This window comes from Triticum urartu, chromosome 3A (genome assembly GCF_056163025.1).
Source record: "Triticum urartu cultivar PI428250 chromosome 3A, HENAU_Tu73, whole genome shotgun sequence".
Taxonomy (NCBI): domain Eukaryota; kingdom Viridiplantae; phylum Streptophyta; class Magnoliopsida; order Poales; family Poaceae; genus Triticum; species Triticum urartu.
In genome coordinates, this window is record NC_141875.1 from 720,059,297 (window position 1) to 720,085,547 (window position 26,251).

The window sequence follows — 26,251 nt, forward strand, 5'->3', positions numbered from 1 at the left end:
CCTATAAGTGTCACAAACAGACCTAGAGTTCAAAGTAAAATATCACCTTAAGACACAAATCAATCAAAACCCTAATGTCACCTAGATACTCAAATGTCACCTCAAGTATCCGCAGGTATAATTATATGATATGCATCACACAATCTCAGATTCATCTATTCAACCAACACAAAGAATTTCAAAGAGTGCCCCAAAGTTTCTACCAGAGAGTTAAGACGAAAACGTATGTCAACCCTTATGCATAAGTTCACAAGGTCACAGAACTCGCAAGTTGATCACCAAAACATACATCAAGTGGATCACGTGAATATTCTATTGTCACCACAAATAAGCACTGCAAGACATACATCAAGTGTTCTCAAATCCTTAAAGACTCAATTCGATAAGATAACTTCAAAGAGAAAACTCAATCCATTACAAGAGAGTAGAGGGGAAGAAACATCATAAGATCCAACTATAATAGCAAAGCTCGCAGTACATCAAAATCGTGTCATACCAAGAACACGAGAGAGAGAGAGAGAGAGATCAAACCAATAGCTACTGGTACATACCCTCACCCCTGAGGATGAACTACTCCCTCTTCGTCATGGAGAGCGCCGGGATGATGAAGATGGCCACCGGTGATGATTCCACCCTCCGGCAAGGTGCTGGAATAGGGCCCCGATTGGTTTTTGATGGCTACAGAGGCTTGCGGCGGCGGAACTCCTGATTTAGGTTATTTTCTGGAGTTTTCTGTATTTATAGGAATTTTTTGCGTCGGTCTAACGTCAGGGGGGTCTCCGAGTCGTCCACGATATAGGGGGACGCGCCCAGGGGGGTAGGGCGCGCCCTCCACCCTCGTGGATGGCTCGGGACTCTTCTGGCCCAACTCTTTTACTTCGGGGGCTTCTTTTGGTCCATAAAAAATCATCAAAAATTGGCATGTCAATTGGATTCCGTTTGGTATTCCTTTTCTGTAAAACTCAAAAATAAGGAAAAAACAGAAACTGGCACCAAGCTCTAGGTTAATAGGTTAGTCCCAAAAATCATATAAAATAGCATATAAATGCATATAAAACATTCAAGATGAATAATATAACAGCATGGAATAATAAAAAATTATAGATACGTTGAAGACGTGTCAAATGCTACCAGGCGTGCTGCGACGGAAGCCCGGCTACTTCGACAACGGCGACGATGCTACAAGGCGTGCTGTGATGAGCCCGGTCGCTTCGGCGGCGGTGGCGATGCTACGAGGCATGCTTGGACGGAAGCCCGGCCAATTCGACGACAACAAAGCTACGAGGCGTGTTGTGACGGAAGCCTGGCCTCTTCGACGGCGCCGGTGGCGATGCTACAAGGCGTGCTGCGGCCGAAGCCCGGCCACATCAATTATGTTGCAACGGCATGCTTTGACAGCCGTGGCGATGCACAGCGATGCTGCGACGGCAACCCGGCTGGTTCGACAATGTTGCAATGACATGCTTTAACGCCCGTGGTATGCTTCAATAATGCTACGACCGCAAGATGTTTGCTTCAATAATGTTGCAATGGCTGTGGCGGGTGCTTCGACAGGCGAGGCGATGCTACGACGACAACCCCGCTACTTCGAGGATGTTGTGTGCTCCGACGGCCGCGAAGATGTTACGACGAACCGCAATGGCGGCGTGTTTCAAATGGTCGCGGTGATGCTACCACGATGTGCTTGGATCATCACGGCAATGCTCCGATGAAGGCCCAACTGCTTCGATGATGTCGCGACGGCGTTCTTTCCTGTCGTGGTAGTGCTGCGACAATGATACGGCTGTTTTTACGGCTTCGACCGCCGCGGCGGCAACAGAGATGGCAGAGGCGTCAAGGATGCTACTCTAAGCATTGCTATATCCAAGCAAATCAGGACTCCATAAGCTTGCCAATACCAAATTCAACAAACACGTAAAATCAAGAATATGTTCTTTAATCCCGTTTAGTGCTTATGTCGAGATTATCTCAGCATTCCAGCATCACGTGCATGTGTAGGTACGTGCTAAGCACTACTAGTGAAGTACGTACATATAAGTAAAAGGAGCACTCAGCTTCAGGAGTCGCGATGGGTAGCGTAACTTCACGTGGTGACAGCGAGACGCTCCGCACTACACGATCACGTGCGAGCGATCGCACGGCGCCGGGTGCGGCTGACGAAGCCAAGACTTAATCCGACTGTTTTTTAATAGTTTTCCTATAGAAATCGGATCCTAGTTTGTCGTACATGAAGTAGCTAGTCTCGATTACGACGTGGGATGTGACTTGTATTCCTTCCCTGAGACGACCTGGGACAGTTCGTTCGGATCAATATAAAGCAGCGACGGACGCCATAGGAGTTGCATGCTTAGATCTCTTTTGGTTCATAGGATAGGATTATCATCGGAATAAGAATTTTATAGGAAATTAGATGACATGTATCTTAAATCCTATGAGTAGGAATAGAAAACAAGATGTCATTTGGTTGACATCAAAGAAAATTTTTCATTAAGCCTAGGCTCATTTTTATTTTCCTATGAAATGTGAAGGATAGGAATCAATCCTATATAGGAATAGGAATCCATTCCTATGAACCAAAGGGCTCTAAAGAAAAAAAAATTCTACAAGAATCCTATCCTTTAGAATTCCTATGAAATTCCTCCAAACCAAAGGAGACCTTAGGCATAGACATATTTGTGTGTGATCGATCGTGCGGAAGATGAGCAGCCATAGGCTCTCGCTGCTGCTGGTGGCGTTGACGGTGGCGGCGGAGTACAATGTGGTGGACTACGGCGTGAGGCCTGATGGCGGGGCGGACTCGGCGGGGGCGTTCCTGGCCGCGTGGGGTGCAGCGTGCAACGACACGAGGCGCTACGGCTCCCGACCGGTGCTGCGCATGCTGGCGGGCAGGTTCCTGCTTAGCCCGGCCTATTTCAGGGGGCCCTGCCGAAGCGCCGGCGTGGTCATGGCCATTGACAACAACGGCACCGTCTTCGCGCCGCCGGCAGTGGACAGCAGGGCGTGGATCATGTTCCACCACGCCGATGGCCTGGCGATCCACGGTGGGACGCTAGACAGGCAGGGACAGGAGTATTGGCGTGCAAGAAGGTCGGCAATTGCACCGGGCAAGGTCCCAGGGTGACTGATGACATGAACTTCTTGGTTTTTTTTGCAATGTGGTTGGATTCAGTTTCCTTGTGACGGGCGTTGGACATACATACGTACGATTGCAGATGCTTGATATTAGCCAGTCCAAAGGCGTGAGTGTGAAGCAGCTGACACTGCTCGACAGCAAGGTATTCCACATGGCCATCTTCGACTGCACCGGCGTGACGGTCCAAGGCATACGGATCATTGCACTGGCCAACAACCCCAACACCGACGGCATCCACGTCAGCCACTCCCGCCATGTGAGCATCCTCAACACCACCATCGGCACCGGCGATGATTGCGTCTCCTTAGGGCCCGGCACCACCGACGTGCTCATCAGGGACATCAAGTGCGGTCCAGGCCACGACATCAGGTGTCACCTTCAGTTGCTGGTTCATCATCCATTATTGTGTCTGCTTGTGGTTTGCGCAACGTAATAGCATTGGTTTTGTGTTTGCATTGGATGGACGGTGGCAGCATCGGGAGCCTGGGATGGTAGGACGGTGAGGAGGGGGTGAGGAACGTGACGGTGGACAAGGCGCTGTTGACGGGCACGACCAACGGCCTGCGGATCAAGACGTGGGCGATGCCCAACTCCGGCTCCGTCACCAACGTCTCCTTCTCACGGGTCAACATGAACCGCGTGGCCAACCCTATCCTCATCGACCAGAACTACTGCCCCCGCAAGGTCGACTGCCCAGGCAATGTACGTAAGAGATGCCCCCATTCAAGTTCCCTGCACGTCAATCCGTCCATCGACTGTATCATGAGCTCTGTTGTTGTGTGTGCATGCAGAGCTCGGGGGTGCAGATCAGCAACATATCATACACGGACATCCGAGGGCACATCGGCGACGCCCGTTGCAGTCAAGTTCAACTGCAGCGGCACCAACCCCTGCAGCGGGATCAAGCTCAGGAACATTAGTCTGACGTACCAGCACAGGCGGCCGGCGCAGGCCAAGTGCGGAAATGCTGGCCGGTCCACGTCCGGAGAGGTCAGACCGCCGAGCTGCTTCAGACGATCGAAGTTTGCCGTCCGGCCGGAGAAGCGCGAGCGTCTTCTTGATTCAATGGTTTCTGTAAATACTTCACGTGCACAGTTGCGTAAGATCAAAAAGAAAAAAACATGGTAGTGTGATCATTGCTTGGTGGATCTCAAAGCGACCCTTATATTGATTGACAAAGGAAATTGTATACGGGATTAATTGAATCCTCGACATCGTGGTTCGTTCGATGAGATCATCGAGGAGCATGTGGGAGCCAACATGGGTATCCAGATCCCGCTGTTGGTTATTGACCGGAGAGTCGTCTCGGTCATGTCTGCGTGTTTCCCGAACCCGTAGGGTCTACACACTTAAGGTTCGGTGACGCTAGGGTTGTTGAGATATTAGTATACGGTAAAATGAAAGTTGTTCAGAGTCTCGGATGAGATCCCAGATGTCACGAGGAGTTCCGGAATGGTCCGGAGGTGAAGAATTATATATAGGAAGTCCAGTTTCGGCCATCGGGAAAGTTTCGGGGGTCACAGGTATTGTACCGGGACCACCGGAAGGGTCCCGGGGGTCCACCGGGTGGGGCCACGTATCCCGGAGGGCCCCATGGGCTAAAGTGGGAGGGGAACCATCCCCTAGTGGGCTGGTGCGCCCCCCTTGGGCCTTCCCCTGCGCCTAGGGCTGGAAACCCTATGGGTGGGGGGCGCCCCACTTGGCTTGGGGGGCAAGCCACCCCCTTGGCCGCCGCCCCCCTTGGAGATCCCATCTCCTAGAGCCGGCGCCCCCCTAGGAGTCCTATATATAGTGGGGGGAGGGAGGGCAGCCGCACCCTAGCCCCTGGCGCCTCCCTCTCCCTCCCGTGACACCTCTCCCTCTCGCTAAGCTTGGCGAAGCCCTGCCGAGATGCAATTGCACCGGGCAAGGTCCCAGGGTGAGTGATGACATGAACTTCTTGGTTTTTTTTGCAATGTGGTTGGATTCAGTTTCCTTGTGACGGGCGTTGGACATACGTACGTACGATTGCAGATGCTTGATATTAACCAGTCCAAAGGCGTGAGTGTGAAGCAGCTGATGCTGCTCGACAGCAAGGTATTCCACATGGCCATCTTCGACTGCACCGGCGTGACGGTCCAAGGCATACGGATCATTGCACCGGCCAACAGCCCAACACCGACGGCATCCACGTCAGCCACTCCCGCCATGTGAGCATCCTCAACACCACCATCGGCACCGGCGATGATTGCGTCTCCTTAGGGCCCGGCACCACCGACGTGCTCATCAGGGACATCAAGTGCGGTCCGGGCCACGACATCAGGTGTCACCTTCAGTTGCTGGTTCATCATCCATTATTGTGTCTGCTTGTGGTTTGCGCAATGTAATAGCATTGGTTTTGTGTTTGCATTGGATGGACGGTGGCAGCATCGGGAGCCTGGGATGGTAGGACGGTGAGGAGGGGGTGAGGAACATGACGGTGGACAAGGCGGTGTTGACGGGCACGACCAACGGCCTGCGGATCAAGACGTGGGCGATGCCCAACTCCGGCTCCGTCACCAACGTCTCCTTCTCACGGGTCACCATGAACCGCGTGGCCAACCCCATCCTCATCGACCAGAACTACTGCCCCCGCAAGGTCGACTGCCCAGGCAATGTGCGTAAGAGATGCCCCCATTCAAGTTCCCTGCCCGTGAAGCCGTCCATCGACTGTATCATGAGCTCTGTTGTTGTGTGTGCATGCAGAGCTCGGGGTGCAGATCAGCAACATATCATACGCGGACATCCGAGGGCACATCGGCGATGCCCGTTGCAGTCAAGTTCAACTGCAGCGGTACCAACCCCTGCAGCGGGATCAAGCTCAGGAACATTAGTCTGACGTAGAAGCACAGGCGGCCGGCGCAGGCCAAGTGCGGAAATGCTGGCCGGTCCACGTCCGGAGAGGTCAGACCGCCGAGCTGCTTCTGATGATCGAAGTTTGCCGTCCGGCCGGAGAAGCGCGAGCATCTTCTTGCTTCGATGGTTTCTGTAAATACTTCACGTGCACAGTTGCGTAAGATCAAAAAGAAAAACATGGTAGTGTGATCATTGCTTGGTGGATCTCAAAGCAACCCTTATATCGATTGACAAATTAAATTGTATACGGGATTAATTGAATCCTCGACATCATGGTTCATTCGATGAGATCATCGAGGAGCATGTGGGAGCCAACATGGGTATCTAGATCCCGCTGTTGGTTATTGATCGGAGAGTCGTCTCGGTCATGTCTGCGTGTCTCCCGAACCCGTAGGGTCTACACACTTAAGGTTCGGTGACGCTAGGGTTGTTGAGATATTAGTATACGGTAAACCGAAAGTTGTTCGGAGTCCCGGATGAGATCCCAGACGTCACGAGGAGTTCCAGAATGGTCCGGAGGTGAAGAATTATATATATGAAGTCTAGTTTCGGCCATCGGGAAAGTTTTGGGGGTCACAGGTATTGTACCGGGACCACCGGAAGGGTCCCGGGGGTCCACCGGGTGGGGCCACGTATCCCGGAGGGCCCCATGGGCTAAAGTGGGAGGGGAACCATCCCCTAGTGGGCTGGTGCGCCCCCCTTGGGCCTTCCCCTGTGCCTAGGGTTGGAAACCCTATGGGTGGGGAGCGCCCCACTTGGCTTGGGGGGCAAGCCACCCCCTTGGCCGCCGCCCCCCTTGGAGATCCCATCTCCTAGAGCCGGCGCCCCCCTAGGAGTCCTATATATAGTGGGGGGGAGGGAGGGCAGCCGCACCCTAGCCCCTGGCGCCTCCCTCTCCCTCCCGTGACACCTCTCCCTCTCGCTAAGCTTGGCGAAGCCCTGCCGAGATGCAATTGCACCGGGCAAGGTCCCAGGGTGAGTGATGACATGAACTTCTTGGTTTTTTTTGCAATGTGGTTGGATTCAGTTTCCTTGTGACGGGCGTTGGACATACGTACGTACGATTGCAGATGCTTGATATTAACCAGTCCAAAGGCGTGAGTGTGAAGCAGCTGATGCTGCTCGACTCCATCAACCCTGTTCTCTTGAACGCTTCCGCTCGCGATCTACAAGGGTATGAGGATGCACTCCCCTCTCCCTCGTTGCTATATGACTCCATAGATTGATCTTGGTGATGCGTAGAAAATTTTAAAATTCTGCTACGTTCCCAAGAGTGGCATCATGAGCTAGGTCTATGCATAGTTTCTATGCATGAGTAGAACACAAAGCAGTTGTGGGCGTCGATATTGTCAATTTACTTGCCGTTACTAGTATTATCTTGATTCGGTGGCATCGTGGGATGAAGCGGCCCGGAACGACCTTACTCATACGCTTACGTGAGACTGGTTCCACCGACTGACATGCACTAGTTGCATAAGGTGGCTAGCGGGTGTCTGTCTCTCCCACTTTAGTCGGATCGGATTCGATGAAAAGGGTCCTTATGAAGGGTAAATAGAAATTGGCATATCACGTTGTGGTTTTGGCATAGGTAAGAAACGTTCTTGCTAGAAACCTATAGCAGCCACGTAAAAACTTGCAACAACAATTAGAGGACGTCTAACTTGTTTTTGCAGCATGTGCCGTGTGATGTGATATGGCCAAAAGGATGTGATGAATGATATATGTGATGTATGAGATTGATCATGTTCTTGTAATAGGAATCACGACTTGCATGTCGATGAGTATGACAACCGGCAGGAACCATAGGAGTTGTCTTAATTTATTTATGACCTGTGTGTCAACATAAACGTCATGTAACTACTTTACTTTATTGCTAAAGCGTTAGCCATAGTAGTAGAAGTAATACATGACGAGACAACTTCAAGAAGACACGATGATGGAGATCATGATGATGGAGATCATGGTGTCATGCCGGTGACAACGATGATCATGGAGCCCCGAAGATGGAGATCAAAAGGAGCAAATGATATTGGCCATATCATGTCACTATTTGATTGCATGTGATGTTTATCATGTTTTACATCTTATTTGCTTAGAACGATTCTCGCTTAAATAAGATGATCCCTCGTAATAATTTCAAGAAAGTGTTCCCCCTAACTGTGCACCGTTGTGAAGGTTCGTTGTTTCGAAGCACCACGTGATGATCGGGTGTGATAGATTCTAACGTTCGAATACAACGGGTGTAAGCCAGATTTAGATATGCAATACACTTAGGTTGACTTGACGAGCCTAGCATGTACAGACATGGCCTCAGGACACGGAAGACCGAAAGGTCGAGCATGAGTCGTATAGAAGATGTGATCAACATGAAGATGTTCACCGATGTTGACTAGTCCGTCTCACGTGATGATCGGACACGGCCTAGTTGAGTCGGATCATGTTTCACTTAGATGACTAGAGGGATGTCTATTTGAGTGGGAGTTCATTGAATAATTTGATTAGATGAACTTAATTATCATGAACTTAGTCTAAAATCTTTACAATATGTCTTGTAGATCAAATGGCCCACGTTGTCCTCAACTGCAACACGTTCCTAGAGAAAACCAAGCTGAAAGATGATGGCAGCAACTATACGGACTGGGTCCGGAACCTGAGGATCATCCTCATAGCTGCCAAGAAAGATTATGTCCTAGAAGTACCGCTAGGTGACGCACCCATCCCAGAGAACCAAGACGTTATGAACGCTTGGCAGTCACATGCTGATGATTACTCCCTTGTTCAGTGCGGCATGCTTTACAGCTTAGAACCGGGGCTCCAAAAGCGTTTTAAGCAACACGGAGCATATAAGATGTTCGAATAGCTGAAAATGGTTTTCCAAGCTCATGCCCGGGTCGAGAGATATGAAGTCTCCGACAAGTTCTTCAGTTGTAAGATGGAGGAAAATAGTTCTGTCAGTGAGCACATACTCAAAATGTCTGGGTTGCATAACTGCACGACTCAGCTGGGAGTTAATCTCCCGGATGACGCGGTCATTGACAGAATCCTTCAGTCGCTTCCACCGAGCTACAAGAGCTTTGTGATTAACTTCAATATGCAGGGGATGGAAAAGACCATTCCTGAGGTATATTCAATGCTGAAATCAGTGGAGGCGGAGATCAAAAAGGAACATCAAGTGTTGATGGTGAATAAAACCACTAAGTTTAAGAAAGGCAAGGGTAAGAAGAACTTCAAGAAGGACGGCAAGGGGGTTGCCGCGCCCGGTAAGCAAGCTGCCAGGAAGAAGCCAAAGAATGGACCCAAGCCCGAGACTGAGTATTTTTATTGCAAGGGAAGTGGTCACTGGAAACGGAACTGCCCCAAATATTTAGCGGACAAGAAGGCCGGCAACACTAAAGGTATATGTGATATACATGTAATTGATGTGTACCTTACCAGTACTCATAGTAGCTCCTGGGTATTTGATACCGGTGTGGTTGCTCACATTTGTAACTCAAAGCAGGAGCTGCTGAATAAGCGGAGACTGGCGAAGGACGAGGTGACGATGCGCGTCGGGAATGGTTCCAAGGTCGATGTGATCGTCGTCGGCATGCTACCTCTACATTTACCTATGGGATTAGTTTTAACCCTCAATAATTGTTATTTAGTGCCAACTTTGAGCATGAACATTGTATCAGTATCTCGTTTAATTCGAGATGGCTACTCATTTAAATCCGAGAATAATGGTTGTTCTATTTATATGAGAGATATATTTACGGTCATGCTCCACTGGTGAATGGTTTATTCTTAATGAATCTCGAGCGTAATGTTACACATATACATAGTTTGAATACCGAAAGAGGTAAGGTTGATAATGATAGTCCCACATACTTGTGGCACTGCCGCCTTGGTCACATAGGTGTCAAATGCATGAAGAAGCTCCATGTAGATGGACTTTTAGTCTCTTTATTACGAATCATTTGACACGTGCGAACCATGCCTCATGGGTAAAATGACCAAGACTCCATTCTCAGGAACAATGGAGCGAGCAACCAACTTATTGGAAATCATACATACTGATGTGTGCGGTCCAATGAGTGTTGAGGCCCGCGGTGGCTATCGTTATGTTCTCACCCTCACTGATGACTTGAGTAGATATGGGTATGTCTACTTAATGAAACACAAGTCTGAGACCGTTGAAAAGTTCAAGGAATTTCAGAGTGAGGTTGAGAATCAACGTGACAGAAAAATCAAGTTCTTGCGATCAGATCGTGGGGGAGAATACTTGAGTCACGAATTTGGCACGCACTTAAGGAAATGTGGAATAGTTTCACAACTCATGCCGCCTGGAACACCTCAGCGTAATGGTGTGTCCGAACGTCGTAATCGCACTCTATTGGATATGGTGCGATCTATGATGTCTCTTACCGATCTACCGCTGTCATTTTGGGGCTATGCTTTAGAGACTGCCGCATTCACTTTAAATAGGGCTCCGTCGAAATCCATTGAGACGACACCGTATGAATTATGGTTTGGGAAGAAACCTAAGCTGTCGTTTCTAAAAGTTTGGGGATGCGATGCTTATGTCAAGAAACTTCAACCTGAAAAGCTCGAACCCAAATCGGAAAAATGCGTCTTCATAGGATACCCTAAAGAAGCTATTGGGTATACCTTCTACCTCAGATCTGAAGGCAAGATCTTTGTTGCCAAGAATGGATCCTTTCTAGAGAAAGAGTTTGTCTCGAAAGAAGTAAGTGGGAGGAAAGTAGAACTTGATGAAATATTACCTCTTGAACCGGAAAGTGACGCAACTCAAGAAAATGTTCCTGAGGTGCCTGCACCGACTAAAGAGGAAGTTAATGATGATGATCATGAAACTTCAGATCAAGTTGCTACTGAACTTCGTAGGTTCACAAGGACACGTACCGCACCAGAGTTGTACGGCAACCCTGTCTTGGAAATCATATTGTTAGACAACGGTGAACCTTCGAACTATGAGGAAGCGATGGCGGGCCCAGATTCTGACAAATGGCTGGAAGCCATGAAATCCGAGATAGGATCCATGTATGAAAACGAAGTATGGACTTTGACTGACTTGCCCGATGATCGGCGAGCCATAGAAAATAAATGGATCTTTAAGAAGAAGACAGACGCGGATGGTAATGTGACCATCTATAAAGCTCGGCTTGTCACTAAGGGTTATCGACAAGTTCAAGGGGTTGACTACGATGAGACTTTCTCACCCGTAGCGAAGCTGAAGTCCGTCCAAATCATGTTAGCAATTGCCGCATTCTATGATTATGAGATATGGCAAATGGACGTCAAAACGGCATTCCTTAATGGTTTCCTTAAGGAAGAATTGTATATGATGCAGCCGGAAGGTTTTGTCGATCCTAAGAATGCTGACAAGGTGTTGAAGCTCCAACGCTCGATCTATGGGCTGGTGCAAACATCTCGGAGTTGGAACATTCGTTTTGATCAGATGATCAAAGCGTTTGGGTTTACGCAGACTTATGGAGAAGCCTTCATTTACAAGAAAGTGAGTGGGAGCTCTGTAGCATTTCTCATATTGTATGTGGATGACATATTGTTGATGGGAAATGATATAGAATTCTTGGAAAGCATAAAGGCCTACTTGAACAAGTGTTTTTCAATGAAGGATCTTGGAGAAGATGCTTACATATTAGGCATCAAGATCTATAGAGATAGATCGAGACGCCTCATTGGTCTTTCACAGAGTACGTACCTTGACAAGATATTGAAGAAGTTCAATATGAATCAGTCAAAGAAGGGGTTCTTGCCTGTATTGCAAGGTACGAGATTGAGCACGGTTCAATGCCCGACCACGACAGAAGATAGAGAAAAGATGAGTGTCGTCCCCTATGCCTCGGCCATAGGGTCTATCATGTATGCTATGTTGTGTACCAGACCTGATGTAAACCTTGCCGTAAGTTTGGTAGGAAGGTACCACAGTAATCCCGGCATGGAACACTGGACAGCGGTCAAGAATATCCTGAAGTACCTGAAGAGGACTAAGGATATGTTTCTCGTTTATGGAGGTCACGAAGAGCTCGTCGTAAAGGGTTACGTCGATGCTAGCTTCGACACAGATCTGGATGACTCTAAGTCACAAACCGAATACGTGTATATTTTGAATGGTGGGACAGTAAGCTGGTGCAGTTGCAAGCAAAGCGTTTTGGCGGGATCTGCATGTGAAGCGGAGTACATGGCAGCCTCGGAGGCAGCACAAGAAGCAATGTGGGTGATGGAGTTCATTACCGACCTAGGAGTCATTCCCAATGCGTCGGGCCCGATGACTCTCTTCTGTGACAACACTGCAGTTATTTCCCTTGCCAAGGAGCACAGGTTTCACAGGAAGACCAGGCATATCAAGCGTCGCTTCAACTCCATTCGTGAAAGTGTTAAAAATGGAGACATAGATATTTGTAAAGTACATACGGACCTGAATGTAGCAGATCCGTTGACTAAACCTCTCCCTAGAGCAAAACATGATCAACACCAGAACTCTATGGGTGTTCGATTCATCACAATGTAACTAGACTATTGACTCTAGTGCAAGTGGGAGACTATTGGAAATATGCCCTAGAGGCAGTAATAAAATGGTTATTATTATATTTCATTGTTCATGATAATTGTCTATTGTTCATGCTATAATTGTGTTATCCGGAAATCGTAATACATGTGTGAATACATAGACCACAACACGTCCCTAGTGAGCCTCTAGTTGACTAGCTCGTTGATCAAAAGATAGTCATGGTTTCCTGACTATGGACATTAGATGTCATTGATAACGGGATCACATCATTAGGAGAATGATGTGATGGACAAGACCCAATCCTAAGCATAGCTCAAAGATCGTGTAGTACGTTTGCTATAGCTTTTCCAAATGTCAAGTATCATTTCCTTAGACCATGAGATTGTGCAACTCCCGGATACCATAGGAGTGCTTTGGGTGTGCCAAACGTCACAACGTAACTGGGTGACTATAAAGGTGCACTACGGGTATCTCCGAAAGTGTCTGTTGGGTTGGCACGAATCGAGACTGGGATTTGTCACTCCGTATGACGGAGAGGTATCTCTGGGCCCACTCGGTAATGCATCATCATAATGAGCTCAATGTGACCAAGTGGTTGATCACGGGATCATGCATTACGGTACGAGTAAAGTGACTTGCCGGTAACGAGATTGAACGAGGTATTGGGATACCGACGATCGAGTCTCGGGTAAGTAACGTACCGATTGACAAATGGAATTGTATACGGGATTGATTGAATCCTCGACATCGTGGTTCATCCGATGAGATCATCGAGGAGCATGTGGGAGCCAACATGGGTATCCAGATCCCGCTGTTGGTTATTGACCGACGATTCGTCTCAGTCATGTCTGTGTGTCTCCCAAACCCGTAGGGTCTACACACTTAAGGTTCGGTGACGCTAGGGTTGTTGAGATATTAGTATATGGTAACCCGAAAGTTGTTCGGAGTCCTGGATGAGATCTCGGACGTCACGAGGAGTTCCGGAGTGGTCCGGAGGTGAAGAATTATATATAGGAAGTCCAGTTTCGGCCATCGGGAAAGTTTCCGGGGTCACCGGTATTGTACCGGGACCACCGGAAGGGTCCCGGGGTCCACCGGGTGGGGCCACCTATCCCGGAGGGCCCCATGGGCTGAAGTAGGAGGGAAACTAGCCCCCCTGTCCCTCCCGTGACACCTCTCCCTCTCGCTAAGCTTGGCGAAGCCCTGCCGAGATCGCCGTTGCTTCGACCACCACGCCGTCGTGCTGCTGGATCTCCATCAACCTCTCCTTCCCCCTTGCTAGATCAAGTTGGAGGAGACGTCTTCCCAACCGTACGTGTGTTGAACGCGGAGGTGTCATCCGTTCGGCGCTAGGTCATCGGTGATTTGGATCACGACGAGTACGACTCCATCTACCCCGTTCTCTTGAACGCTTTCGCTCGCGATCTACAAGGGTATGTAGATGCACTCCCCTCTCCCTCGTTGCTAGATGACTCCATAGATTGATCTTGGTGATGCGTAGAAAATTTTAAAATTCTGCTACGTTCCCAACAACTATGCTTTAGGGAGTTAATATCATACACTAGTATCATATGCATGATACTAATATATGATACTCTCCATTACAACCAGCCTGAGTGCATAGGCTTACGGGAGTCTGGATGTCCGTCTAACTAATCCGTGTTATGTCGTTTGGCGGAAAGCGGCTTGATAAACTTTTAAATCAAGTGGCCTCACTTCTCCCCCCATTTATAATTGACCAAGAGCAGAAATCTTTAACTCTCTATTCCCGAACTTGAGAGAGGCCTATGTCATCTTTGTCGATAGCCTATGAAATTCCTCCAAACTAAAGGAGACCTTAGGCATAGACATATTTGTGTGTGATCGATCGTGCGGAAGATGAGCAGCCATAGGCTCTCGCTGCTGCTGGTGGCGTTGACGGTGGCGGCGGAGTACAATGTGGTGGACTACGGCGTGAGGCCTGATGGCAGGGCGGACTCAGCGGGGGCATTCCTGGCCACGTGGGGTGCAGCGTGCAACGACACGAGGCGCTACGGGTCCCGACCGGTGCTGCGCATGCTGGCGGGCAGGTTCCTGCTTAGCCCGGCCAATTTCAGGGGGACCTGCCGAAGCGTCGGCGTGGTCGTGGCCATTGACAACAACGGCACCGTCTTCGCGCCGCCGGCAGTGGATTGCAGGGCGTGGATCATGTTCCACCACGCCGATGGCCTGGCGATCCGTGGCGGGACGCTAGACAGGCAGGGACAGGAGTATTGGCGTGCAAGAAGGTCGGCAATTGCACCGGGTAAGGTCCCAAGGTGAGTGATGACATGAACTTCTTGGGGTTTTTTTTGCAATGTGGTTGGATTCAGTTTCCTTGTGACGGGCGTTGGACATACGTATGTACGATTGCAGATGCTTGATATTAGCCAGTCCAAAGGCGTGAGTGTGAAGCAGCTGACGCTGCTCGACAGCAAGGTATTCCACATGGCCATCTTCGACTGCACCGGCGTGACGGTCCAAGGCATACGAATCATTGCACCGGCCAACAGCACCAACACCGACGGCATCCACGTCAGCCACTCCCGCCATGTGAGCATCCTCAACACCACCATCGGCACCGGCGATGATTGCGTCTCCATAGGGCCCGGTACCACCGACGTGCTCATCAGGGACATCAAGTGCGGTCTGGGCCACGACATCAGGTGTCACCTTCAGTTGCTGGTTCATCATCCATTATTGTGTCTGCTTGTGGTTTGCGCAACGTAATAGCATTGGTTTTGTGTTTGCATTGGATGGATGGTGGCAGCATCGGGAGCCTGGGATGGTAGGACGGTGAGGAGGGGGTGAGGAACGTGACGGTGGACAAGGCAGTGTTGACGGGCACGACCAATGGCCTGCGGATCAAGACGTGGGCGATTCCCAACTCCGGCTCCGTCACCAACATCTCCTTCTCACGGGTCGCCATGAACCGCGTGGCCAACCCCATCCTCATCGACCAGAACTACTGCCCCCGCAAGGTCGACTGCCCAGGCAATGTACGTAAGAGATGCCCCCATTCAAGTTCCCTGCACGTGAATCCGTCCATCGACTGTATCATGAGCTCTCTTGTTGTGTGTGCATGCAGAGCTCGGGGTGCAGATCAGCAACATATCATACACGGACATCCGAGGGCACATCGGCGACGCCCGTTGCAGTCAAGTTCAACTGTAGCGGCACCAAACCCTGCAGCGGGATCAAGCTCAGGAACATTAGTCTGACGTACAAGCACAGGCGGCTGGCGCAGGCCAAGTACGGAAATGCTGGCCGGTCCACGTCCGGAGAGGTCAGACTGCCGAGCTTCTTCTGACGATCGAAGTTTGCCGTCCGGCCGGAGAAGCGCGAGCATCTTCTTGATTCGATGGTTTCTGTAAATACTTCATGTGCACAGTTGTGTAAGATCAAAAAGAAAAAAACATGGTAGTGTGATCATTGCTTGGTGGATCTCAAAGCGACCCTTATATTGATTGACAAAGGAAATTGTATACGGGATTAATTGAATCCTCGACATCGTGGTTCGTTCAATGAGATCATCGAGGAGCATGTGGGAGCCAACATGGGTTATTGACCGGAGAGTCGTCTCGGTCATGTCTGCGTGTCTCCCGAACCCGTAGGGTCTACACACTTAAGGTTAGGTGATGCTAGGGTTGTTGAGATATTAGTATACGGTAAACCGAAAGTTGTTCAGAGTCCCGGATGAGATCCCAAACGTCACGAGGAGTTCCGGAATGGTCCGGAGGTGAAGAATTATATATACGAAGTCCAGTTTCGGCCATCGGGAAAGTTTCGGGGGTCACAGGTATTGTACCGGGACCACCGAAAGGGTCCCGGGGGTCCACCGGGTGGGGCCACCTATGCCGGAGGGACCCATGGGCTGAAGTGGGAGGGGAACCAGCCCCTAGTGGGCTGGTGCGCCCCCCTTGGTCCTTCCCCTGCGCCTAGGGTTGGAAACCCTATGGGTGGGGGCCGGGCGCCCCACTTGGCTTGGGGGGCAAGCCACCCCCCTTGGCCGCCGCCCCCCTTGGAGATCCCATCTCCTAGGGCCAGCGCCCCCCTAGGAGTCCTATATATAGTGGGGGGGAGGGAGGGCAGCCGCACCCTAGCCCCTGGCGCCTCCCTCTCCCTCCCGTGACACCTCTCCCTCTCGCTAAGCTTGGCGAAGCCCTGCCAAGATCGCCGTTGCTTCCACCACCACGCCGTCGTGCTGCTGGATCTCCATCAACCTCTCCTTCCCCCTTGCTGGATCTAGTTGGAGGAGACGTCTTCCCAACCGTACGTGTGTTGAACGCGGAGGTGCCGTCCGTTCGGCGCTAGGTCATCGGTGATTTGGATCACGACGAGTACGACTCCATCAACCCTGTTCTCTTGAACGCTTCCGCTCGCGATCTACAAGGGTATGTAGATGCACTCCCCTCTCCCTCATTGCTAGATGACTCCATAGATTGATCTTGGTGATGCATAGAAAATTTTAAAATTCTGCTACGTTCCCAAGAGTGGCATCATGAGCTAGGTCTATGCGTAGTTTCTATGCACGAGTAGAACACAAAGCAGTTATGGGCGTCGATATTGTCAATTTACTTGCCGTTACTAGTATTTTCTTGATTTAGCGGCATCGTGGGATGAAGCGGCCCGGACCGACCTTACTCGTACGCTTACGTGAGACTGGTTCCACCGACTGACATGCACTAGTTGCATAAGGTGGCTAGCGGGTGTCTGTCTCTCCCACTTTAGTTGGATCGGATTCGATGAAAAGGGTCCTTATGAAGGGTAAATAGAAATTGGCATATCACGTTGTGGTTTTGGCATAGGTAAGAAACGTTCTTGCTAGAAACCTATAGCAGCCACGTAAAAACTTGCAACAACAATTAGAGGACGTCTAACTTGTTTTTGCAGCATGTGTCGTGTGATGTGATATGGCCAAAAGGATGTGATGAATGATATATGTGATGTATGAGATTGATCATGTTCTTGTAATAGGAATCACGACTTGCATGTCGATGAGTATGACAACCGGCAGGAACCATAGGAGTTGTCTTAATTTATTTATGACCTGCGTGTCAACATAAACGTCATGTAACTACTTTACTTTATTGCTAAAGCGTTAGCCATAGTAGTAGAAGTAATAGATGACGAGACAACTTCAAGAAGACACGATGATGGAGATCATGGTGTCATGCCGGTGACAACGATGATCATGGAGCCCCGAAGATGGAGATCAAACGGAGCAAATGATATTGGCCATATCATGTCACTATTTGATTGCATGTGATGTTTATCATGTTTTACATCTTATTTGCTTAGAACGACGGTAGCTTAAATAAGATGATCCCTCGTAATAATTTCAAGAAAGTGTTCCCCCTAACTGTGCACCGTTGCGAAGGTTCGTTGTTTCGAAGCACCACGTGATGATCGGGTGTGATAGATTCTAACGTTCGAATACAACGGGTGTAAGCCAGATTTACATACGCAATACACTTAGGTTGACTTGACGAGCCTAGCATGTACAGACATGGCCTCGGGACACGGAAGACCGAAAGGTCGAGCATGAGTCGTATAGAAGATATGATCAACATGAAGAGGTTCACCGATGTTGACTAGTCCGTCTCACGTGATGATCGGACACGGCCTAGTTGACTCGGATCATGTTTCACTTAGATGACTAGAGGGATGTCTATCTGAGTGGGAGTTCATTGAATAATTTGATTAGATGAACTTAATTATCATGAACTTAGTCTAAAATCTTTACAATATGTCTTGTAGATCAAATGGCCCACGTTGTCCTCAACTGCAACACGTTCCTAGAGAAAACCAAGCTGAAAGATGATGGCAGCAACTATACGGACTGGGTCCGGAACCTGAGGATCATCCTCATAGCTGCCAAGAGAGAATATGTCCTAGAAGCACCGCTAGGTGACGCACCCATCCCAGAGAACCAAGACGTTATGAACGCTTGGCAGTCACGTGCTGATGATTACTCCCTTGTTCAGTGTGGCATGCTTTACAGCTTAGAACCGGGGCTCCAAAAGCGTTTTAAGCAACACGGAGCATATGAGATGTTCGAATAGCTGAAAATGGTTTTCCAAGCTCATGCCTGGGTCGAGAGATATGAAGTCTATGACAAGTTCTTCAGTTGTAAGATGGAGGAAAATAGTTCTGTCAGTGAGCACATACTCAAAATGTCTGGGTTGCATAACTGCACGACTCAGCTGGGAGTTAATCTCCCGGATGACGCGGTCATTGACAGAATCCTTCAGTCGCTTCCACCGAGCTACAAGAGCTTTGTGATTAACTTCAATATGCAGGGGATGGAAAAGACCATTCCTGAGGTATATCCAATGCTGAAATCAGTGGAGGCGGAGATCAAAAAGGAACATCAAGTGTTGATGGTGAATAAAACCACTAAGTTTAAGAAAGGCAAGGGTAAGAAGAACTTCAAGAAGGACGGCAAGGGGGTTGCCGCGCCCGGTAAGCAAGCTGCCGGGAAGAAGCCAAAGAATGGACCCAAGCCCGAGACTGAGTGTTTTTATTGCAAGGGAAGTGGTCACTGGAAACGGAACTGCCCCAAATATTTAGCGGACAAGAAGGCCGGCAACACTAAAGGTATATGCGATATACATGTAATTGATGTGTACCTTACCAATACTCGTAGTAGCTCCTGGGTATTTGATACCGGTGTGGTTGCTCACATTTGTAACTCAAAGCAGGAGCTGCTGAATAAGCGGAGCCTAGCGAAGGACGAGGTGACGATGCGCGTCGGGAATGGTTCCAAGGTCGATGTGATCGCCGTCGGCACGCTACCTCTACATTTACCTATGGGATTAGTTTTAACCCTCAATAATTGTTATTTGGTGCCAGCTTTGAGCATGAACATTGTATCAGGATCTCATTTAATTCGAGATGGCTACTCATTTAAATCCGAGAATAATGGTTGTTCTATTTATATGAGAGATATATTTATGGCCATGCTCCACTGGTGAATGGTTTATTCTTAATGAATCTCGAGCGTAATGTTACACATATACATAGTGTGAATACCAAAAGATGTAAGGTTGATAATGATAGTCCCACATACTTGTGGCACTGCCGCCTTGGTCACATAGGTGTCAAATGCATGAAGAAGCTCCATGTAGATGGACTTTTAGTCTCTTGATTATGAATCATTTGACACGTGCGAACCATGCCTCATGGGTAAAATGACCAAGACTCCATTCTCAGGAACAATGGAGCGAGCAACCAACTTATTGGAAATCATACATACTGATGTGTGCGGTCCAATGAGTGTTGAGGCTCGCGGTGGCTATCGTTATGTTCTCACCCTCACTGATGACTTGAGTAGATATGGGTATGTCTACTTAATGAAACACAAGTCTGAGACCGTTGAAAAGTTCAAGGAATTTCAGAGTGAGGTTGAGAATCAACGTGACAGAAAAATCAAGTTCTTGCAATCAGATCGTGGGGGAGAATACTTGAGTCACGAAATTGGCACGCACTTAAGGAAATGTGGAATAGTTTCACAACTCACGCCGCCTGGAACACCTCAGCGTAATGGTGTGTCCGAACGTCGTAATCGCACTCTATTGGATATGGTGCGATCTATGATGTCTCTTACCGATCTACCGCTGTCATTTTGGGGCTATGCTTTAGAGACTGCCGCATTCACTTTAAATAGGGCTCCGTCGAAATCCGTTGAGACAGCACCGTATGAATTATGGTTTGGGAAGAAACCTAAGCTGTCGTTTCTAAAAGTTTGGGGATGCGATGCTTATGTCAAGAAACTTCAACCTGAAAAGCTCGAACCCAAATCGGAAAAATGCGTCTTCATAGGATACCCTAAAGAAACTATTGGGTATACCTTCTACCTCAGATCCGAAGGTAAGATCTTTGTTGCCAAGAATGGATCCTTTCTAGAGAAAGAGTTTCTCTTGAAAGAAGTAAGTGGGAGGAAAGTAGAACTTGATGAAATATTACCTCTTGAACCGGAAAGTGACGCAACTCAAGAAAATGTTCCTGAGGTGCCTGCACCGACTAAAGAGGAAGTTAATGATGATGATCATGAAACTTCAGATCAAGTTGCTACTGAACTTCGTAGGTCCACAAGGACACGTTCCGCACCAGAGTTGTATGGCAACCCTGTCTTGGAAATCATATTGTTAGACAACGGTGAATCTTCGAACTATGAGGAAGCGATAGCGGGCCCAGATTCCGACAAATGGCTGGAAGCCATGAAATCTGAGATAGGATCCATGTATGAAAACGAAGTATGGACTTTGACTGACTTGCCCGATGATCGGCGAGCCATAGAAAATAAACGGATCTTTAAGAAGAAGACAGACGCGGATGGCAATGTGACCATCTTTAAAGCTCGGCTTGTCGCTAAGGGTTATCGACAAGTTCAAGGGGTTGACTACGATGAGACTTTCTCACCCGTAGCGAAGCTGATGTCCGTCCGAATCATGTTAGCAATTGCCGCATTCTATGATTATGAGATATAGCAAATGGACGTCAAAACGGCATTCCTTAATGGTTTCCTTAAGGAAGAATTGTATATGATGCAGCCGGAAGGTTTTGTCGATCCTAAGAATGCTGACAAGGTGTGCAAGCTCCAACGCTCGATCTATGGGCTGGTGCAAGCATCTCGGAGCTGGAACATTCGTTTTGATCAGATGATCAAAGCGTTTGGGTTTACGCAGACTTATGGAGAAGCCTTCATTTACAAGAAAGTGAGTGGGAGCTCTGTAGCATTTCTCATATTGTATGTGGATGACATATTGTTGATGGGAAATGATATAGAATTCTTGGAAAGCATAAAGGCCTACTTGAAAAAGTGTTTTTCAATGAAGGATCTTGGAGAAGCTGCTTACATATTAGGCATCAAGATCTATAGAGATAGATCGAGACGCCTCATTGGTCTTTCACAGAGTACGTACCTTGACAAGATATTGAAGAAGTTCAATATGAATCAGTCAAAGAAGGGGTTCTTGCCTGTATTGCAAGGTACGAGATTGAGCACGGCTCAATGCCCGACCACGGCAGAAGATAGAGAAAAGATGAGTGTCGTCCCCTATGCCTCGGCCATAGGGTCTATCATGTATGCTATGTTGTGTACCAGACCTGATGTAAACCTTGCCGTAAGTTTGGTAGGAAGGTACCACAGTAATCCCGGCATGGAACACTGGATAGCGGTCAAGAATATCCTGAAGTACCTGAAGAGGACTAAGGATATGTTTCTCGTTTATGGAGGTGACGAAGACCTCATCGTAAAGGGTTACGTCGATGCTAGCTTCGACACAGATCTGGATGACTCTAAGTCACAAACCGAATACGTGTATATTTTGAATGGTGGGACAGTAAGCTGGTGCAGTTGCAAGCAAAGCGTTGTGGCGGGATCTGCATGTGAAGCGGAGTACATGGCAGCCTCGGAGGCAGCACAAGAAGCAATCTGGGTGAAGGAGTTCATTACCGGCCTAGGAGTCATTCCCAATGCGTCGGGCCCGATGACTCTCTTCTATGACAACACTGGAGCTATTGCCCTTGCCAAGGAGCACAGGTTTCACAGGAAGACCAGGCATATCAAGCGTCGCTTCAACTCCATTTGTGGAAGTGTTAAAATGGAGACATAGATATTTGTAAAGTACATACGGACCTGAATGTAGCAGATCCGTTGACTAAACCTCTCCCTAGAGCAAAACATGATCAACACCAGAACTCTATGGGTGTTCGATTCATCACAATGTAACTAGAATATTGACTCTAGTGCAAGTGGGAGACTGTTGGAAATATGCCCTAGAGGCAGTAATAAAATGGTTATTATTATATTTCATTGTTCATGATAATTGTCTATTGTTCATGCTATAATTGTGTTATCCGGAAATCGTAATACATGTGTGAATACATAGACCACAACACGTCCCTAGTGAGCCTCTAGTTGACTAGCTCGTTGATCAAAAGATAGTCATGGTTTCCTGACTATGGACATTAGATGTCATTGATAACGGGATCACATCATTAGGAGAATGATGTGATGGACAAGACCCAATCCTAAGCATAGCTCAAAGATCATGTAGCACGTTTGCTATAGCTTTTCCAAATGTCAAGTATCATTTCCTTAGACCATGAGATTGTGCAACTCCCGGATACCATAGGAGTGCTTTGGGTGTGCCAAACGTCACAACGTAACTGGGTGACTATAAAGGTGCACTACGGGTATCTCCAAAAGTGTCTGTTGGGTTGGCACGAATCGAGACTGGGATTTGTCACTCCGTATGACGGAGAGGTATCTCTGGGCCCACTCGGTAATGCATCATCATAATGAGCTCAATGTGACCAAGTGGTTGATCACGGGATCATGCATTACAGTACGAGTAAAGTGACTTGCCGGTAACGAGATTGAACGAGGTATTGGGATACCGACGATCGAGTCTCGGGTAAGTAACGTACCGATTGACAAAGGGAATTGTATACGGGATTGATTGAATCCTCGACATCGTGGTTCATCCGATGAGATCATCGAGGAGCATGTGGGAGCCAACATGGGTATCCAGATCCCGCTGTTGGTTATTGACCGAAGATTCGTCTCGGTCATGTCTGTGTGTCTCCCGAACCCGTAGGGTCTACACACTTAAGGTTCGGTTACGCTAGGGTTGTTGAGATATTAGTATACGGTAACTCGAAAGTTGTTCGGAGTCCTGGATGAGATCTCGGACGTCACGAGGAGTTCCGGAATGGTCCGGAGGTGAAGAATTATATATAGGAAGTCCAGTTTCGGCCATCGGGAAAGTTTCCGGGGTCACCGGTATTGTACCGGGACCACCGGAAGGGTCCCGGGGGTCCACCGGGTGGGGCCACCTATCCCGGAGTGCCCCATGGGCTGAAGTGGGAGGGAAACTAGCCCCCCTCTCCCTCCCGTGACACCTCTCCCTCTCGCTAAGCTTGGCGAAGCCCTGCCGAGATCGCCGTTGCTTCCACCACCACGCCGTCGTGCTGCTGGATCTCCATCAACCTCTCCTTCCCCCTTGCTAGATCAAGTTGGAGGAGACGTCTTCCCAACCGTACGTGTGTTGAACGCGGAGGTGTCGTCCGTTCGGCGCTAGGTCATCGGTGATTTGGATCACGACGAGTACGACTCCATCAACCCCGTTCTCTTGAACGCTTTCGCTCGCGATCTACAAGGGTATGTAGATGCACTCCCCTCTCCCTCGTTGCTAGATGACTCCATAGATTGATCTTGGTGATGCGTAGAAAATTTTAAAATTCTGCTACGTTCCCAACAACTATGCTTTAGGGAGTTAATATCATACACTAGTATCATATGCATCATACTAATATATGATACTCTCCATTACAACCAGCCTGAGTGCATAGGCTTACGGGAGTCTGGATGTCCGTCTAACTAATCCGTGTTATGTCGTTTGGCGGAAAGCGGCTTGATAAACTTTTAAATCAAGTGGCCTCACTTCTCCCCCCATTTATAATTGACCAAGAGCAGAAATCATTAACTCTCTATTCCCGAACTTGAGAGAGGCCTATGTCATCTTTGTCGACAGCCTATGAAATTCCTCCAAACTAAAGGAGACCTTAGGCATAGACATATTTGTGTGTGATCGATCGTGCGGAAGATGAGCAGCCATAGGCTCTCGCTGCTGCTGGTGGCGTTGACGGTGGCGGCGGAGTACAATGTGGTGGACTACGGCGTGAGGCCTGATGGCGGGGCGGACTCGGCGGGGGCGTTCCTGGCCGCGTGGGGTGCAGCGTGCAATGACACGAGGCGCTACGGCTCCCGACCGGTGCTGCGCATGCTGGCGGGCAGGTTCCTGCTTAGCCCGGCCTATTTCAGGGGGACCTGCCGAAGCGCTGGCGTGGTCGTGGCCATTGACAACAACGGCACCGTCTTCGCGCCGCCGGCAGTGGACAGCAGGGCGTGGATCATGTTCCACCACGCCGATGGCCTGGCGATCCGCGGCGGGACGCTAGACAGGCAGGGACAGGAGTATTGGCGTGCAAGAAGGTCGGCAATTGCACCGGGCAAGGTCCCAAGGTGAGTGATGACATGAACTTCTTGGGTTTTTTTTGCAATGTGGTTGGATTCAGTTTCCTTGTGACGGGCGTTGGACATACGTACGTACGATTGCAGATGCTTGATATTAGCCAGTCCAAAGGCGTGAGTGTGAAGCAGCTGACGCTGCTCGACAGCAAGGTATTCCACATGGCCATCTTCGACTGCACCGGCGTGACGGTCCAAGGCATACGAATCATTGCACTGGCCAACAACACCAACACCGATGGCATCCACGTCAGCCACTCCCGCCATGTGAGCATCCTCAACACCACCATCGGCACCGGCGATGATTGCGTCTCCTTAGGGCCCGGTACCACCGACGTGCTCATCCTGGACATCAAGTGCGGTCCGGGACACGACATCAGGTGTCACCTTCAGTTGCTGGTTCATCATCCATTATTGTGTCTGCTTGTGGTTTGCGCAACGTAATAGCATTGGTTTTGTGTTTGCATTGGATGGATGGTGGCAGCATCGGGAGCCTGGGATGGTAGGACAGTGAGGAGGGGGTGAGGAACGTGACGGTGGACAAGGCAGTGTTGACGGGCACGACCAATGGCCTGCGGATCAAGACGTGGGCGATGCCCAACTCCGGCTCCGTCACCAACGTCTCCGTCTCACGGGGCGCCATGAACCGCGTGGCCAACCCCATCCTCATCGACCAGAACTACTGCCCCCGCAAGGTCGACTGCCCAGGCAATGTACGTAAGAGATGCCCCCATTCAAGTTCCCTGCACGTGAATCCGTCCATCGACTGTATCATGAGCTCTCTTGTTGTGTGTGCATGCAGAGCTCGGGGTGCAGATCGGCAACATATCATACACGGACATCCGAGGGCACATCGGCGACGCCCGTTGCAGTCAAGTTCAACTGCAGCGGCACCAACCCCTGCAGCGGGATCAAGCTCAGGAACATTAGTCTGACGTACAAGCACAGGCGGCCGGCGCAGGCCAAGTGCGGAAATGCTGGCCGGTCCACGTCCGGAGAGGTTAGACCGCCGAGCTGCTTCTGACGATCGAAGTTTGCTGTCCGGCCGGAGAAGCGCGAGCATCTTCTTGATTCGATGGTTTCTGTAAATACTTCACGTGCACAGTTGTGTAAGATCAAAAAGAAAAAAACATGGTAGTGTGATCATTGCTTGGTGGATCTCAAAGTGACCCTTATATCGATTGACAAAGGAAATTGTATACGGGATTAATTGAATCCTCGACATCGTGGTTCGTTCGATGAGATCATCGAGGAGCATGTGGGAGCCAACATGGGTATCCAGATCCCGCTGTTGGTTATTGACCGGAGAGTCGTCTCGGTCATGTCTGCGTGTCTCCCGAACCCGTAGGGTCTTCACACTTAAGGTTCGGTGACGCTAGGGTTGTTGAGATATTAGTATACGGTAAACCAAAAGTTGTTCAGAGTCCCGGATGAGATCCCAGATGTCACGAGGAGTTCCGGAATGGTCCGGAGGTGAAGAATTATATATACGAAGTCCAGTTTCGGCCATCGGGAAAGTTTCGCGGGTCACAGGTATTGTACCGGGACCACCGAAAGGGTCCCGGGGGTCCACCGGGTGTGGCCACCTATCCCGGAGGGCCCCATGGGCTGAAGTGGGAGGGGAACCAGCCCCTAGAGGGCTGGTGCGCCCCCA

General features: G+C 49.3%; 4 pseudogenes; all 4 read left to right on the forward strand.

Annotated features, from left to right (window-relative positions):
• The first annotated feature begins 2,695 nt into the window (after window positions 1-2,695).
• LOC147982110 (polygalacturonase-like) lies at window positions 2,696-4,261 on the forward strand (annotated as a pseudogene).
• Window positions 4,262-5,146: 885 nt separating this feature from the next.
• LOC147982111 (polygalacturonase-like) lies at window positions 5,147-5,995 on the forward strand (annotated as a pseudogene).
• An 8,419-nt stretch (window positions 5,996-14,414) lies between these two features.
• On the forward strand, window positions 14,415-15,867 carry LOC125547297 (polygalacturonase-like; annotated as a pseudogene).
• An 8,302-nt stretch (window positions 15,868-24,169) lies between these two features.
• On the forward strand, window positions 24,170-25,621 carry LOC125547296 (polygalacturonase-like; annotated as a pseudogene).
• Window positions 25,622-26,251: the final 630 nt, after the last annotated feature.